This window comes from Mus musculus, chromosome 15, assembly GCF_000001635.26.
Source record: "Mus musculus strain C57BL/6J chromosome 15, GRCm38.p6 C57BL/6J".
In the NCBI taxonomy this organism is placed as follows: Eukaryota; Metazoa; Chordata; class Mammalia; order Rodentia; family Muridae; genus Mus; species Mus musculus.
This window is the reverse complement of record NC_000081.6, coordinates 12,725,745-12,740,748: the sequence shown is the minus strand read 5'-3', so window position 1 is coordinate 12,740,748 and position 15,004 is coordinate 12,725,745. Positions and strand designations below refer to the sequence as shown.

Genomic DNA, 15,004 nt, shown 5'->3' with positions numbered 1-15,004 from the left:
AGCTTAATTTGCAGAGCCGTGCGGTCTCCCTATTATGTTCTTATCGTCCTCTCCCTGTGGTAGGCAGAATGACAAGGATGACAAAAAAAAAAAAAAAAAAAAAAAGGGAACCAAAAATATTTGAAGACTTCCTGAAAATCTGTGGGATGAAGCATCCAAAAAGCTAGAGGCTCCCGTTTTCCCAGTGACCTGGAATAAAACGAAGGGCAGTTGGCCTTAGCTCTTGAGGTTCACTCAGAAGGAGGTTCACAACGTCCAAATCCTCCATCCTGGGGCCCATGGAATTTCCTCTAGCGGCTTAATTGAAGGATTAACAGCTCTGAGGTTCTTAAGACGCAAAGAGGTTCTCTCTCCCGAGGAATGCTCATACCAAGACTATATTAAGTATCCTAAGGACCAGAGGCCAGTGGATGGATGGTTGGCTTTTCTCCGGTCTCCCTGGGCCTCCCCACCCAATCTCTGATAAGGCAATTGACATTTTTCTCCGCTATGTGCTATGTTAAGTGCTATGCAAAAGGAAATTAAACCTCCTAGCTCTAGTTCTTCCACCTAGATGGCGCCCCAAGCCCTGCCTACATGGCGTTTCTGAGCCGCAGTCTCCCTGGATCGGTTCCTCCCAGGATCCCCAGGAAGCCGGCGCACTAGGACTGCTGTTTCCCTGGGAGAGCGGTCCTCCCCGCTCAGGGGCTTGCTCGGGGGAATCCCCGCCCACCTTGTCATTCCTGCAGGGGAATCCCCGCCCCCTGGGCCTGTCACTCCGGGAAGGTAGTTCCCGCCCCTCGGATCCAGCAGAGGGAAGGAATCCCCGCCCATTCTGGAGGCTCGGAGCATCCCTGCGCTGCGCAGCGAGAAGCTCACTCCCAGCGCCAGTGCGTACTAGCGGCGGGCAGTGGGACGCGGCGGGGCGGCTGCGGCGGGCGCCCTCCAAGCGCCCCACCGATCGCAAGACGCTCGGGATCGCGCCTCCGGCGGCAACCAGCAAACCCCTGCGGCGCGGCTTCTCCCGGCAGGCGCGGCAACAGCACCGGTGGTGGTGGTGGCAGGGGCGGCGGTAGCTGCGCCGGCACCGCCGGGCGGCGCCTGAGTCTGGACGCTCCAGGAGCGGCTCGAGCCTCCGCCGATCCGCGAACAGGTGAAGAGACCTGGCGCCGCAGCCGCGACGGGGGTGGGGCTTCGGGTGGGCTAGCGGGGTAGCTGAGCTCGATAACCCCAAGACGGTGTGCGCTGGAGAAAGTTCAGTGACAATCGGGTGTGGGGATCCCAGTTCAAGCAAAGAGGCGAGTGAGGGCACCCAAGTGGGTCCCCGCGTTAGGTGGCGCAAACTCCTCTTCCTTCTAGTGGGAGGTAAGAGGGGCACAGTGGAGGAGAGAGGTTGGGCGGAGCGAGATGGAGACAGCGGGATAACCGGAGGCGCCTTGCCTGGGACGCCTAAATCGGGCCAAGAATCCTTATCCCAGTGTGTTGGTTTGTCTCTCTACCTTAGCCAGTTACTGTTTTAAGGACCATCCTCCCGCGCTTCATCTCTCGCTAACCCCCCTGCCCACTAAGTGGCGCGAGAAAGAGTCCGCATGAAGAGCAAGGGCATCTTTGGGGGTTTAATGTCATCTGCCAGGGAGATAAGGGATGTTCCAGTAGGAAAGTATTTCTTCCTGAAGTCCCCCCCCCCAAAAAAAAAACCACCTGCCCGCCTTTCCCAATGAAGCACAAGACTGAATTGTGGTGGGGGGAGCATCTAGGACCCTGGACAGAAGTTTACCAGCGGCCCTTCAGCAGCCCTGCTCTCTGCATAGCTCTTGATAAGGGACCCTGGAGTCACACCAGGTCTGGCATGTGCTGGTGGCAAACACTGGAAAGTCGGACACTGGGGCATTCCAGAGTCCAGGCATATACTGGAGATTTGGGCATTGTGGAGGCCTGAGCTGGGGCTTGCCTCTTCCATGGGTTTTGCTTGACAAGTCACAATGAAGCTCCTGAAGGTTAAGTGGTTGTGGAGTGACCAAAGAAAGTGAGTTTCTCTTGCAGACACACCCCTGAATCTTCACAGCACTTCTCTTGGGGGGGGGGGGGGGGAGGAACCTCCCACATTCATCTCTGCTCCAGGCTTGGGCGATAGGGTCTCGACTGTTTCTACTGGGTCAGCTTTTTCTGGCCCGTGCCTTCTGGGTGGGAGCCAGGTAGGTACACGCTGGCAGGTGTGGTGTGGGAGGACTGCTTGTGAGGGCGGAATAAAATCTCTCAGAGCACACCCCTGGCTGTGGGTGGTTGTTCTAGCTCCATGAATTTCTTCTTCTATTTGGATGAGCCAGGAACTGCTGCTACTATAAAAGCTACACCGTGGTGTGAGCTTGTGTGGTGTGTTACCGGGTAGGAGTAGCAGGGCTGGTAGGTGTTGGGAAAAAAATCAGAACCATGTGAGGTATATAAATGCATCCCCTTGGCATAGTTAATAACCGCCTAGAAAAAGAAAAAGGATATTGAATGGCGCTTTACATCTATCATTGAAATTGATTTTGGATGCACTTACGGCAGTTTACTATTTAAGGAAACGTATGATAATTCCTCTATTCATTTCAATCATTTGGAGCACCTGTGGTTTGCTGGGTCTAGGGCTTCCAAGGGAAGTGCACAGAGTAAAGAGACTCTGTCCCTGCTGGCAAGCGTTTCAGTGTAGCAGGAGAGATGTCTCTTTATAGCGATGATACAAGCTAGAGCCCTCTGGCTTTAGAGTAAATTCTCTATGCTTAGTGGGTGAAGGAATGAAGGTATGATTAAATTGCTAAATTTAAGTAAGTTCCAAATAAAACATCTTAGGGGTATGGAGGAGAACAAAGCCCCCTTTTCACTGTGGGGATTGTGGAGCTTTGCGGGGGTCCACCTAGAGGAGGAAGTGTATGCAGAAAGGTTGATCCTGTCTTTGGATTCTTTCATGGCACCAGAGACTGAGCTTTGACCCACATGAATCTGGTTTTCCAGACAGTTGGGAAATAGTTGGGATTTTTGAACAAGGGTCTATCACAATCAGGTATTTGCTTCCGGGAAATTCTTGTGGAAAGAACTGAGACAGGGAGAGGAGAGACGTCGAGTCTAATGAGGAGATTCTTGCAGCGCGATGGTCGAGGAGGCAGTGAAGGTCTAAGCTAGTGGATGGCAGCTTGTGAGGAAGACAGAAAAGAGTCATCAACTGTGGGGCAGGGGTGGGATTCAGAGAGCAGAGACAAAGCCCACCTGCAGGCTCTGAGCACAAGTAGTTGAGCCAAGTTAGGGAGTTTGGGGTTTTAACATCTGACAAAGCAGCAATCTGGAGAAGTCCTTTCAGACTCTCTCTCTCTCTCTCTCTCTCTCTCTCTCTCTGTGTGTGTGTGTACATGTTGGTGAGTGTGAGTGAGTATGTGACGTGCCTCAGGTGTAGCAGTGAGAGGAGCATTCTGTGGAGTCAGTTTTCTCCTTTCATCACAGGTTCCAGGGGCTAAACTCAGGTGGACGGGCTTGCATAGCGAGAACCCTTACCAACTGAGCCACTGAGCCCAGCCTTCCTTTTCTCACTACTACTTGTAAAACTTGTCAAGGCTCTGGGGATGTATGGGGTAAGCTTCAAACTGCTGAGATTTCTCTCTTGCCACATTATTCAGCACACATACACGAGAGAGAGAGAGAGAGAGAGAGAGAGAGAGAGAGAGAGAGAGAGGCACACATAGAGAGATACACATAGACACACAAAGAACATACACACAGAGAGAGATACAGAGAGGGTCACATACACACACAAAGACACATACGCACACAAATGAAAGACATGCACAGAGACAGAGATAAAGAGAAACACACACACATAGACACACAAAGAACATACCGCACAGAAAGACACACACACACACAAAAGACACGCATACACACAAAGACACACACACAATGACACACACACACACATGAGTCAAGGAACAGTCTTTCCTTAGCTGCTATGGTATCTGCCTTTCAAAGCTGTTTTCCCTGAGTCCTGAAATATCCTTTCTTCTTTGATGATCCTGACAAACCTCTTCTTCATCAAGATCCATCTAGAGGGCCTCCTTTGTGACTCTGCCACCATCCCCTGGAAGACCCTCATAGTGTCATGATGCTTCCTTCTCTGACTGCTCTCTGCAGAGTCTGCTCATCAGGCTGCCCTGGATGTACCTCCAGGACCTCCCACAATAGACCTGGAACAGTGGCCTCAGGCTAGACAATAAAAGAATCCAGAAGAACTGCCCCAGGCTGAATGCACTCTGGGGTCTCTAAACCCTGAGTAGGAGCTCCAAGTGGGCCAGCAAAGGAATAACATAGATGCTCCTTTGACCTAGAGATCACATGAGCCTGGGTGAGTCATACCTTGGTGGAGGGGGCATCCCCATCTAAAGGTGGCCCAGGTCTGGGTACACCAATCATAAGGGAAAAATTTATCTCAAAGAAGAGGAGTCCACGAAAGATCACAGCCAAACCCAAGAGGAGGCTGAGTCTCTTAGAGCCTTTTTTTTCTGGCGTTAGCAGGGTCCACAGAGTGCCCAGTAGGACGCTGAGCACAGCTTGTTCCTGATGTAGGAAAAGCCTATGTCTGGGAAGCTGGAGCCCAAAGAAATGAAAAGGAAAGGCCACCAACAGAGACCAAGATAGCAGTCTAAAGCAGCGGTTCTCAACCCGTGAGTTGCAAACCCTGTGGGGGCTAAACAACCTTTCTACAAGGGTTGCCTAGGACCATCAGACAACACAGACATCTACAGTAAATTCATTAATAGTAGCAAAATTACAGTTCTGAAGTAACAACAAAAATAATTTTATAGTTGGAGGAGGGGGGGGTCACCACAACATGAGAAACTGTATTAAAGAGTTGTAGAGTTAGGAAGATTGAGAGCCACTGATCTACAGGATGGCCTCTGAGCCAGCTTGCAAAAGAAGAGCATGGTTGGAAGATAGTGAAAACGGGCCCAGCAAGTGCCAGTTGCTCTGAGGTGTGCTTGGAGCAGGAAGTGGTACTCAAGGAAGGTCTATGAAGGAATGGGTCCTTGTTTCCCCTCCCTAGGCATGTTTGGAAAGCAATAGGAAAATGGGAGAGAATGGAAAACCCCAAAAAAGGGGTGTTTGGGAAGGACAAGGCTGGAGACAATCAAGAACAAGGAAAGAAAATGGCTACCATCTGCACTGGAGAGAGAAGGCTGCTGTGCCCCAGCCAGGGGACTAGTGGAATCCATTGTCTGTGATGCAGGAGAGGTCTGCTGAGAGCTGCAGTGACACCTGGTTAGGCTTGGAAGGGAGGGACTGTGTGCTACCCCTGCTAGCCCTGGGGGGGTGAGCCTGGTTCTCTCTGAGGTAGCTAAGGAGGAAGTTGCCTGAATTGGAGGGGGCTTGGCTGGAATTTCAGCAATGCAGAGACCTCCACGTCATTGGAATTTTGGAGTAGCTCCTTCACAGCTGTTTTTAAGAGGTATACAAAGAGGTACTGAGGGGTCAGAGTCCCCAGATGATGGCCTCTGGTGTGCGCTGGGCCCTGGATAAATCTCTCTCCAAAGTCCTTCCTATTCCTATTGAATGTATTGGGGGAGCTTTTTTGGTTTTGTTTTCTGGTGTTAACGATTTATTTATCTTATTTATATGAGTGCACTGTAGCTGTCTTCACACACACCAGAAAAGGGGCATGAGATCCTATTACCGATGCTTGTGAGCCACCATGTAGTTGCTCGGGATTGAACTCAGGACCTTTAGAGGACCAGTCAGTGCTCTTAACCGCTTGATCTCTCCAGCCTCCTTGGGGGAGCCTTTGAGAAGGCTTTGCCAGAAGGCTTTCCTTCATTGGTGGATGAAAAACTTTAGGTTGCTCTGCACTCTCTGTCCCCAACTGATGTCCTTATCTTTATTTTATTTTATTTATTTATTTATTTATTTATTTGTTTATTTGTTTGTTTGTTTTGGTTTTTCCGAGACAGGGTTTCTCTGTATAGCCCTGGCTGTCCTGGAACTCACTTTGTAGACCAGGCTGTCCTTGAACTCAGAATCCGCCTGCCTCTGCCTCCCAAGTGCTGGGATTAAAGGCGTGCACCACCACGCCCGGCTTGATGTCCTTATTTTAGGGAGCCCTTTGGGCTGCCTGCCTTTTTATCTGTTGCCTTTCAGCAGTGGCTCCGCCTTCCTCTGATGTCCCTCTTGAGCAAGGGTCCAGTTGCTGAGCTTAAGCAAGGATGATCTGCCCTGTCCCCTGTGATCTGGAGAGGATGATGCATCTTTACTCCCAGTTCCTGAAGCCCAGGAAGAAAGAGCAGTGCTCCACCCCACCCCATCCCCGCCCCCCACCCCACTCCCAGCTGGAACTAGAACTTCAGCACAGCCTTGCTTGATCAGAGGACTCTTGCCAAGTCCAAAGCAATCGAGCCAGAGGCAAGTAGATGGAGAAGAAGCAAGCATCACAACACCTCGGTTTTATTAATGGATCTTTGATTGCACCTAGAAAGATGAAATAAATATTCTTAGTTATTAGTGAAGAAGAGGAGAAATGGGGCACTTAACTTTATTTATTAAACACTCCCAAGATGTATGCTAAACTAAATTAACTTGGGGGGCGGTGAAGAGTGCTTCTGAAGCAAATAGAAGCCTTGAATTTGTTTTTCTCCCATCCTTTATTTTCTACCTGGATTGTTCATGCTTGGATCGTGTTGCCCTTTGGGCTTGTGCATTAGTTGCATACTAAAAGATATGCACTTTGTGACATTTAAAACTTTAAAATCCCTGTATTGGTGAAATGGGGGGGGGGTGGGGTTTGGTTCTGGATAGAGAGACATTTGAAGCAGGGCAGACCATGTGATTTATTCTGACTGTGAACTGAAGGGGTCTATATTCTGTTGACAAATGTGTTTTCAGAGGACACCATGTGCTTACAGCCTGACCCCACTCAATGGTTACAGAGGCTCCCTGTGCTGTGCTAAGGAACTGGCTTGCTTTAATGCAGGTGTGCAAACAAGATACATTTGTCTATAGAGTCTATTGCTCTGGGAAGAGACCGACCTGGGGGCTTTATCTTTCTCAGATATCAGGTGACACCCTCTCCACCTGACTCAGCTACCATCACATCAGGCCCTGGATATTCTCTGCTTTTGCTAGCTATATGAATACATTAAGAGTGAGTGGCTGTCTAGAAACCTGCAGACTATAAAAAACTTAAGATTCTTAACTCTTTCTAACACAGTCTAAGGAAATCAGGTACTAGTGAACATCTGGCCCCAGAAGTCTTCCCTGAGTTATTTGTTTTTAGGTGAGTGTGTGTGTGTGTGTGTGTGTGTGTGTGTGACTCAAAAGTACTTTTTAGAACATGGAGGTTTGGGGGAAGCAGGGATGGGGACCACTGTGTACAATATGATTTTATTTTGCACATATAATTTCCACAGTTTTGGGTGAAATAATAGTAAGTATGTGGCAAGATTTGTCAGAAGCAGCTGGGAATGACTGCATCCCTCCAGAAGGACAAAAAGGTATCACAAGCTCCACAAATCCTTGAACAGGATCATCTGCTGCTCCCTTGCCTAAAGGTTGACGTAAACTGAGGCCTTCCCGGATAGGATCTGTGCTGATTTAACAACTTCCTGGGCAGAGAGGCCTCTGTGGCATTTTGGTCCTTTATAGAGGACCCCAGACAGGGTCCTCAGACAGAGGTGTTTTGCAGGAGTGGAGATGGATTTGAGCAGATCTCTTCCTGGGCTCATTTTTATCAGCACTTGGGCATCTCTAAGACCTTGACTTTGTAAGTACTAGCTTCACTCTGGTACCTCAACCGAAACATCCAAACTAAAACACGCACCCCCTGTCGTTCTGATCTCAGAGGAGTGATCATCCTGCTTTGCTAAAAATAAAGCTGGCATTCAGATCGTGCCAAAGGGAATTCCTCCCGTGAGCAGGGACATACTCAGTGCTCTATAAATCCAAAGTCAGTTCTTAGCTGGCACCTGCCCACTACGGCAGTGAGTTGAGCTGAGAGGTGGTGGGCAAGAGGTCAATTTTAGATGCTGGTGTTCTCAGTGAGGAGACGGAAGGCGGGGAATCGGACTTCTGTGTAGGGGGAAGTTTCTGGGCATCAGGAGGACGCTCGTGGATGCCTGGGAGCTTTGATCTCCTGGGGGTGGGCAGGGGGTGGTGGTGGCTGCCCAACTGCAGTTGCCCTAGGAGATGTAAGAATTCTTCAGCAGGGAGACAGAATAAACAGCAACTTGTGACTCGTCACCAAAGACCAGCCTGGCTCAGCTCGTTTAAATATGATAGGTTATTACTATAATTCTGATATTCTATACAATGTTTTTCCTGGAGAGCAGACTGACAAGTGCCTTTTAAGTTAACTGTAATATCTTGGACTGACATAAACATGTTTGAATGGGCTGGAGAGATTGCTCAGCGGTTAAGAGCACTGACTGCTCTTTTGTAGGTCTTGAGTTCAAAACCCAGCAACCACACGGTGGCTCACAATCTGTAATGAGATCTGACACACTCTTCTGGTGTGTCTGAAGACAGCTGCGGTGTGCATATTTATAATAATAAATACATCTTTGAAAAAAAAAACCATGTTTGACTCCCTTCAAGAGTTTCAGTGATGTGGCTACCAGATGTGTCTTGACAACCTGCCCCTCTATGTAGTGAGCAGTAGGAGGCTCCTCCCATGATTCAGGTTTGCAGGCAGGTGAACACACCCAATCATCGATACTTCCCAAGTGTACCAGCATTACTGTCTCTGCACCCAAGTAGATGAAAATGGAGCCAAGGTTAATGACACAAGATGGCAATAAACTCTGTCTCTGTGTGTTGGCCAACAGACACTTATAACACGTCTGATTCCAGCTGTGTTTCAATTCATTCCCAATGCCCTCCCCTCTGCCCCCCATCCCTGTGCCCTGCCCCATTTGGCACAGTGTATTTTATAGAGATTTGGGTAAAACTAGATTGTGCTATATGGGTCTCTGGGTGAGGAAATGAGCTTTCAAGGCTAAAGCAGCCATGCAGATATTATTACAAAGTCACTCAGCATGCCAAATCGGCATGGCTCTCCCACGACGGTTTCCTCAACCCACTCTCCATTGGTCATTGCTATTCCCAATATCATTAGGCTAAAAGAAGAAACTGTCCCCACTGTCCCCGGAAAATATGCTCCGAGTGTCCTCATCAGCATGGGTTCTCATGAGAGAGCAGGCAGTAAGACAGCGTGAAGAGAGGAGTGTGCTGGAAAAGATTGTGTTCGCCCCTCTCTGGATCTAATACAGATCACAGAAACCCTAGGCAGATGTAACACTGATTGATAGCTCGATTGGTGACTGCTGTGTGGCAGCAGTCAGCAAGTTTTGGCACCCGGGAGACACACCTGGTACATGAACACTCATCTACCATCTGGTCCCTCATCTGCCCAGTTTCTTGAGTGCCATCTTTACCTTGAGTCTATCTTAAGACGACTCCTTGCTCTTCAGGACCTGGCATGGTAAAAATTAAGATGGTTCTAATGTTCGCTTTTGGCAAGCCCTATTATAGACACGTTATTATACATCTTAACTTATTCAATTCATAATAATCCAGGGAGGTGTATAACTTTTGTTGCTTTGAGGGCTGCTAGTCCAAATTAACACAGGTTTGGTGGCTTATGACAGCAGAGATGCATCCTCTCATGGTTCTGGAGGTCACAAGTCTTAGATCAAGCTCCTTGGCAGGGTTGTGTTCCCTTCAAAGGCTTTGGGGGGGGGGGTGCCTCACCTCTTCTGGTAGCTGTTGACATTCCTTAAGGGTCTGTCACTCCACTCTCTGCCACTATCACCACATGACAACTTTCTCTGTGTGTGTGTGTGTGTGTGTGTGTGTGTGTGTGTGTGTGTATATGTGTGTGTACGTATGTATATGTTTCTTAGATTGGCATATACAACACTACAGCCTGGTCATCCACTAATGGCTGTCTTTGCATTGGAGAGGTTGAGAACTGTTGATATCCAGTGGCTCTTTAGTCCACAAAGCTGGGTACCCCAACAGTCCCAACCTGGTGTGGAGGGTCTGAAGGATCACTGAAGAACCACTGGCCATCTTCAGCCCACACTGGAAACCAGAAAGGGCCAGCTTCTGATGTTAGCCAAGGAATGTTAGCATGGGCTTCTCCATGAGCTCAGAACCATCTGTAACTCCAGCTTCAAGGGATCTGATGTCCTCCTCTGGCCTCTCAGGACACCAGGCATGCACACGGTGAACAGGCATACATACGTGGACAAAACACTCATATATGTGCATCAAAGATTAGAGAGATAATCTTTGAAACATAGTTCAAATCAAGCCACTTCCTAGCTTAAGACTGGGGACTTCTCACTGTTGTTTGAACATGATCTGTGGTAATGACTGTTACCACCCATTGTCTTCCCTCTGTGCCTAAGACCTTCCCTTTCAGTTCTGGAACCTTCCATGTCCCATCATGCACTGGGGCCCTTCTACTTTTCAAAGCTTCTTCTCTAAGATCTTCACAAGCCCGTTATATATGATAGAACCTCCTGGGGCTCCATACCTGATTCCTGTTTGAAACATAGCCTTGATTTATATGCTTGTTTTCTGTATCACCTCTTAGAATACAAACCTCATTAAAGCAAAGACCTTGCTTTGTTCGTGTCTCTTAAGTGCCAACAGCAATCCTGCCTTATTGAAGCTGTCTTCCCATCCTTAGCACACTCTCAATTGTTGAACACATCAAACACTTAAATGTTCTCAGTCTCAGAAAGGTTAAGTGACAGGAGACCACAGACATGCCCTGTTAGATTGGTATCTAGATCCCTGTGTCTCCTAAGCCGGCAGCCTCAGCTATATTCTACATGTGAGTCTCTGAGAAACGGGGATGGCCCAGGATCCTGGCAGTCCCTACAGACTTCTGAGCTTCCTAAAAGTTCACTTCCTGCTCACAGATGGTTAATGCACAGGGAAGAAATCTCAAGCTCAGATTCTCAGTTTCTATGAGAAGTTGGCCTGAAACTTAAGCCCCAGAAGCAGAGAAGTTAATTTTGCTTTCTCTCCTCTTTGGGCTCAAGACTTTTTCTGATCCAGACTTGATGGATTAAAATGCCTTCCTTGAATCCTGACTGGGAAGGTAGAGATGACCAGGAGGGATCCTTCTGTCCAGCGGTGTTGAGCATCAGCATCCTGAGCCAATGAGTAGCAAAGGAACTGGATAGCTCAGAAGTCGGGGCTTGGGGGAGGATTCGAGTTGGAATCTGGGCTGTTCCTGTTTCTCAGAGGCTCCGTGTAGAACACAGCTGAGAACTTGGGTGTGGGAGACAGAATTGCTCTAGAAGAGTCTCAGAGGTCTTCGTTTGTCTGGTTTTCCTTACACATCAGCATTTTTCTGTATTTTTGGAGTTTTGTGGCCCCTACATCTCTTCCCAGATGATGGAGCCCTTGGGTGACTGCATAGACTTCACCTGTAGGTTGGTAGACAATGACAACTTACTTTGTGGGGCCTCTATCATCAGCTCTGGACTAGTCATGGAAGAAGCCAAGAGCAAATTCTTACCAGGTAAGAAAGCAGTTAGCATCACCCCCTTTTTTGTTCTCTCTCTCTTCTCTCTCCCCTTTCCCTCTCCCCTTTCCCTTTCCTTCTTTTCTTTCTTTCCTCCCAGCTTCCCTCCCTCCTTCCTCCTTCCTTCTTTTCTTCCTTCTTTCCTTCCTTCCTTCCTTCTCTCCTTCCTTCCCTCCTTCCCTCCTTCCTTTAATAGAGTCTTGCCTTGCTGCCAAAGCTGGTCTTGAACTCTTAGGCTCAAGTGCTTGTTGCCTCAGCCTTGCGAGTTGCTAGGATGACAGGCCTGACCTGCTGTGCTCAGTTTAGACTTTCATTTAGAAATAAGGCCAATCCTGAAAATTACATCAGCATGCCAGTAAGTAAACATCAACACTGGGAGTGGGGAAGAAACCCTACTCTTTCAGGCGAAGAGTCATTGTAATTGTAAGCATATCCAAGACCCATAAGTATTGGTTGGGCTTTCCTCATGGAGAAGGCTACAGCAGCTGATCAGCCCTTGTGGCAGATATAGCTGCCTTCCTGTGGGAAGGCAGAACCCTGGCTACTGGATACATCATGCACTCCACCTCTGCTGTCGGAAGTGGGATTTGCTATGGTAACCAGAACTTGCCTGAGGGTTGCGCATGTAAAGTGCCACTCATTGGTAGGACCCTTTATTTTTAGCACCTACCAAAGAAGAGCTGCTCATTGTTCCTGTTAACAGGCAGGTGGGTAGTCATAATGGAGCCAGGGTGAATGTTATGTGCTGTTCTCGTGTGGAATGGTACCGCCCACCACAGTTCTCACTAGTTGGATCATGGTGTGCTTCTGGAATTCCATTGGTTCAGACCCTTGCTAGAACCTGCACACCAGGATAGCTGGACTTTACCTTTTTTTTTTTTTTTTTTAAATAACACGTTCTCAACTGCTGTTCCCGATCTTCGTCTTGGCACAGCACGCCAATTTTCTAACAGCGGCCGTCCTGCAGCTAAGAGGAGGGTAGCTGCCCATAAAAACCATCAAGTGCTGGGAAAGCACAGCAAACATTTGGAGGAGGTGGTATTTTTCCTCTCAACATGATGCGCAGTTTCCTCTTAGGGCTTACCTTCTGTCCTTGATGCCCTCAAACTAACTTTTTCTACTTTTTTTTTTCATTCGGCTAATATTTATTTAATGCATGACACATAAAGAAATATTATAAGTGCCTCCCATTCTGTACATGGTCAAAATAAATGTAATTCAGATTTCTTTGAATTACCGAATATATTAAAGTCCTCAACATCCTGGGAGAATTGGCAGGAGAGAGTGGTGCCTTTCCGGCCCCTCCCTTTCAGCTGCACTCGCTCCATGGACCACCCCTTCTTCTGATGCCTAACTGGTACTTACCACTTGCTGTGTCTTTCCCTGCTCTCATACCCCAAACTTTCTATACCAAGAAAGCTTTTTTTCTGTCCTTGTATCCTGCCTGGTCTAGAGGGAGAAAAAATAAATTGCATCAAGAACATAGTATGGCTTCATGTGTAGGTCTGCATCCCTGTAGTCCCAGCACTTGGGAGGAGGGGGCATGGTAATGAGGGGGTCCAAGGCCATCCTCAGCTACTGACTCTGAGGCTGAGCTTGGTAGCATGAGACCCTGTCTTTAAAAAAATGTCTACTGAGCCCCCAAAACCTCATTTTCTGGGGACTTGAGACTGGCTAGGATCCTTCTGGGTAGGGGCTGGGAAGATGGCTCGGTGGGTGAAGTGCTTGCTATGAAGACATGAGGACCTGAGTTCAATCCCCCAGGGCCCACGTAAAGGCCAAGTGTAACTGTGAGTGCCATAATTCCAACACTGGGTGAACAGAGACAGGACAGTCCCTGGGGCTCACTGGCCATCCAGTTTAGCTAAACTGATGGTTTCCAGGTTCAGTGAGAGATCTCTCAGACTGACAAGAAGGATATGCAGTACCCACCCATTCCCCCACACAGAGGTTCTCCCTGGAATTTTGTGGTGCATATCTAGACCTCAGTGAACCTGGGTGGTTTGACCTGGATAGTCAAAAGTACTGGCCAGTCAGTGTTGGTGGCAGCATTGGACAAAAGAGTAGACTGGAAAGCTCATCAAAATATTGACCGTAGGGCCAGTGAGATGGCTTGACAGTAAAGGCACTTGCCACCAAGCCTATCAGCAAGTTTGGTCCCAGAACCCACCTGATGAGAGAGAGAACTGGCTTCAACATCCTGCCCTCTGGTTTCTATAGGTTCACCATGGCACATTCATGGCTACACAAGCACACACCTCATACACATGTACACAAAACTCAGACTGTTTGCATGGTGTGGCTGAGACGCAAGCACGTATCAACACTGATCTGTCATACACTCTTCATGAAGCTTCTTTTTAAATGAATGAAATTAGTGTTGGCTGTCATGTCTAGGGTGGTAGAGAAGAAATGGGCCAACACTCACAGCTGAGCCACGAGGATGCTATAGTACGAAATGGCACTGCTCTGATATTTCAGCTGATGAGCCTTCTGATAAAAATGCCAGAAGAGTTACACTGTCATCAATAGTTACTTTCTGAAGTGAGGAAAGTGCTATTTTGTGTGCTATCTATTGTAGATGATTTTCTGAATGTCCTATGCGAATACATGCATGGTTCTGCTTACTTGGTCAATAAATCAAGTATCTCTTTGAGATCTACCATGTGTGAGCCCGTTCAATTGCAGTAAGAAAGACTGACATCCCATGAGCTGAGTCCAGAAGACCATGTGCGCTCCCATTGAACCACATCTCCAGCTGCATGTAATCTGCTCTTCTGAAAGTTGCTAATGATGCTACATTTGCTGAATCCAAAGATAGCTTCCAAGCCGGGTACTTGATCGCCCCACACATTTGACATGACCAGTCTATCCCCTGCTCTCCCTGAGGTGCTCTCTGGCTCTGAATGGTACCATTTGCAGGCGCTCCTCTTTGCTGGCCAGTCAGCGTTCTTTTCCATTTCCAAGGCTGCCCCTCACCCCACCCTTATCCCTGTAATAATGCAGGGGAGTCCAAGACTGAACATTTGGGGTTTCTGTCTTTCAGTCATGCCTTTCACTTTACAGCTCTAAATGGTACCCAGAAGTCAAGAGTGCCCACCAACATATCCCCATCTTGTACTGCTTCCATATGTAACTACTTCCCTGATCTATATGGCTCATCCTCGTTCCCCTTGCCACTCCTCTTCTCCCTCCTCTTCCATCCCCTTTTTTTTCCATCCCTCACTTTTTTATTGCCTCGAGACTATGCCACTCAGTTGGCCCGACTCTGGACTCCTGATCCTCCTCTCTCTATCTCCCCAGTAGTGGGACAACAGGTGTGTTCCTCTGTGCCTGTTAACTGTGGTATCAGGGATCAAACCCAGGGCTTTGTATGTACTAGATAAGTGCTCTACCAGCTGAGCTGTGTTCCCAACCCTTCTCTTTTCTTCTCCCTCTCCTCCCTCCCTCCCTCCCTCCCTCCTCCCTTCC

At 48.3% G+C, this 15,004-nt stretch overlaps 1 protein-coding gene across 7 annotated transcripts in view; it reads left to right on the top strand.

Annotated features, from left to right (window-relative positions):
- Nucleotides 1-780: 780 nt before the first annotated feature.
- The window catches only part of Pdzd2 (PDZ domain containing 2), a 380,258-nt gene continuing 366,034 nt past the window's right edge, over nucleotides 781-15,004 (top strand). For 2 of the 7 annotated variants that reach the window (XM_006520163.4, XM_006520165.4), the window contains exon 1: nucleotides 787-1,132. The gene's annotated coding sequence lies outside the window, so the exon portion shown is untranslated. Of the gene's footprint in view, nucleotides 1,133-15,004 lie in introns of all 7 variants that reach the window. The other 5 variants (XM_006520167.3, XM_006520166.3, XM_006520172.4 and 2 more) reach the window with 4 other exon arrangements.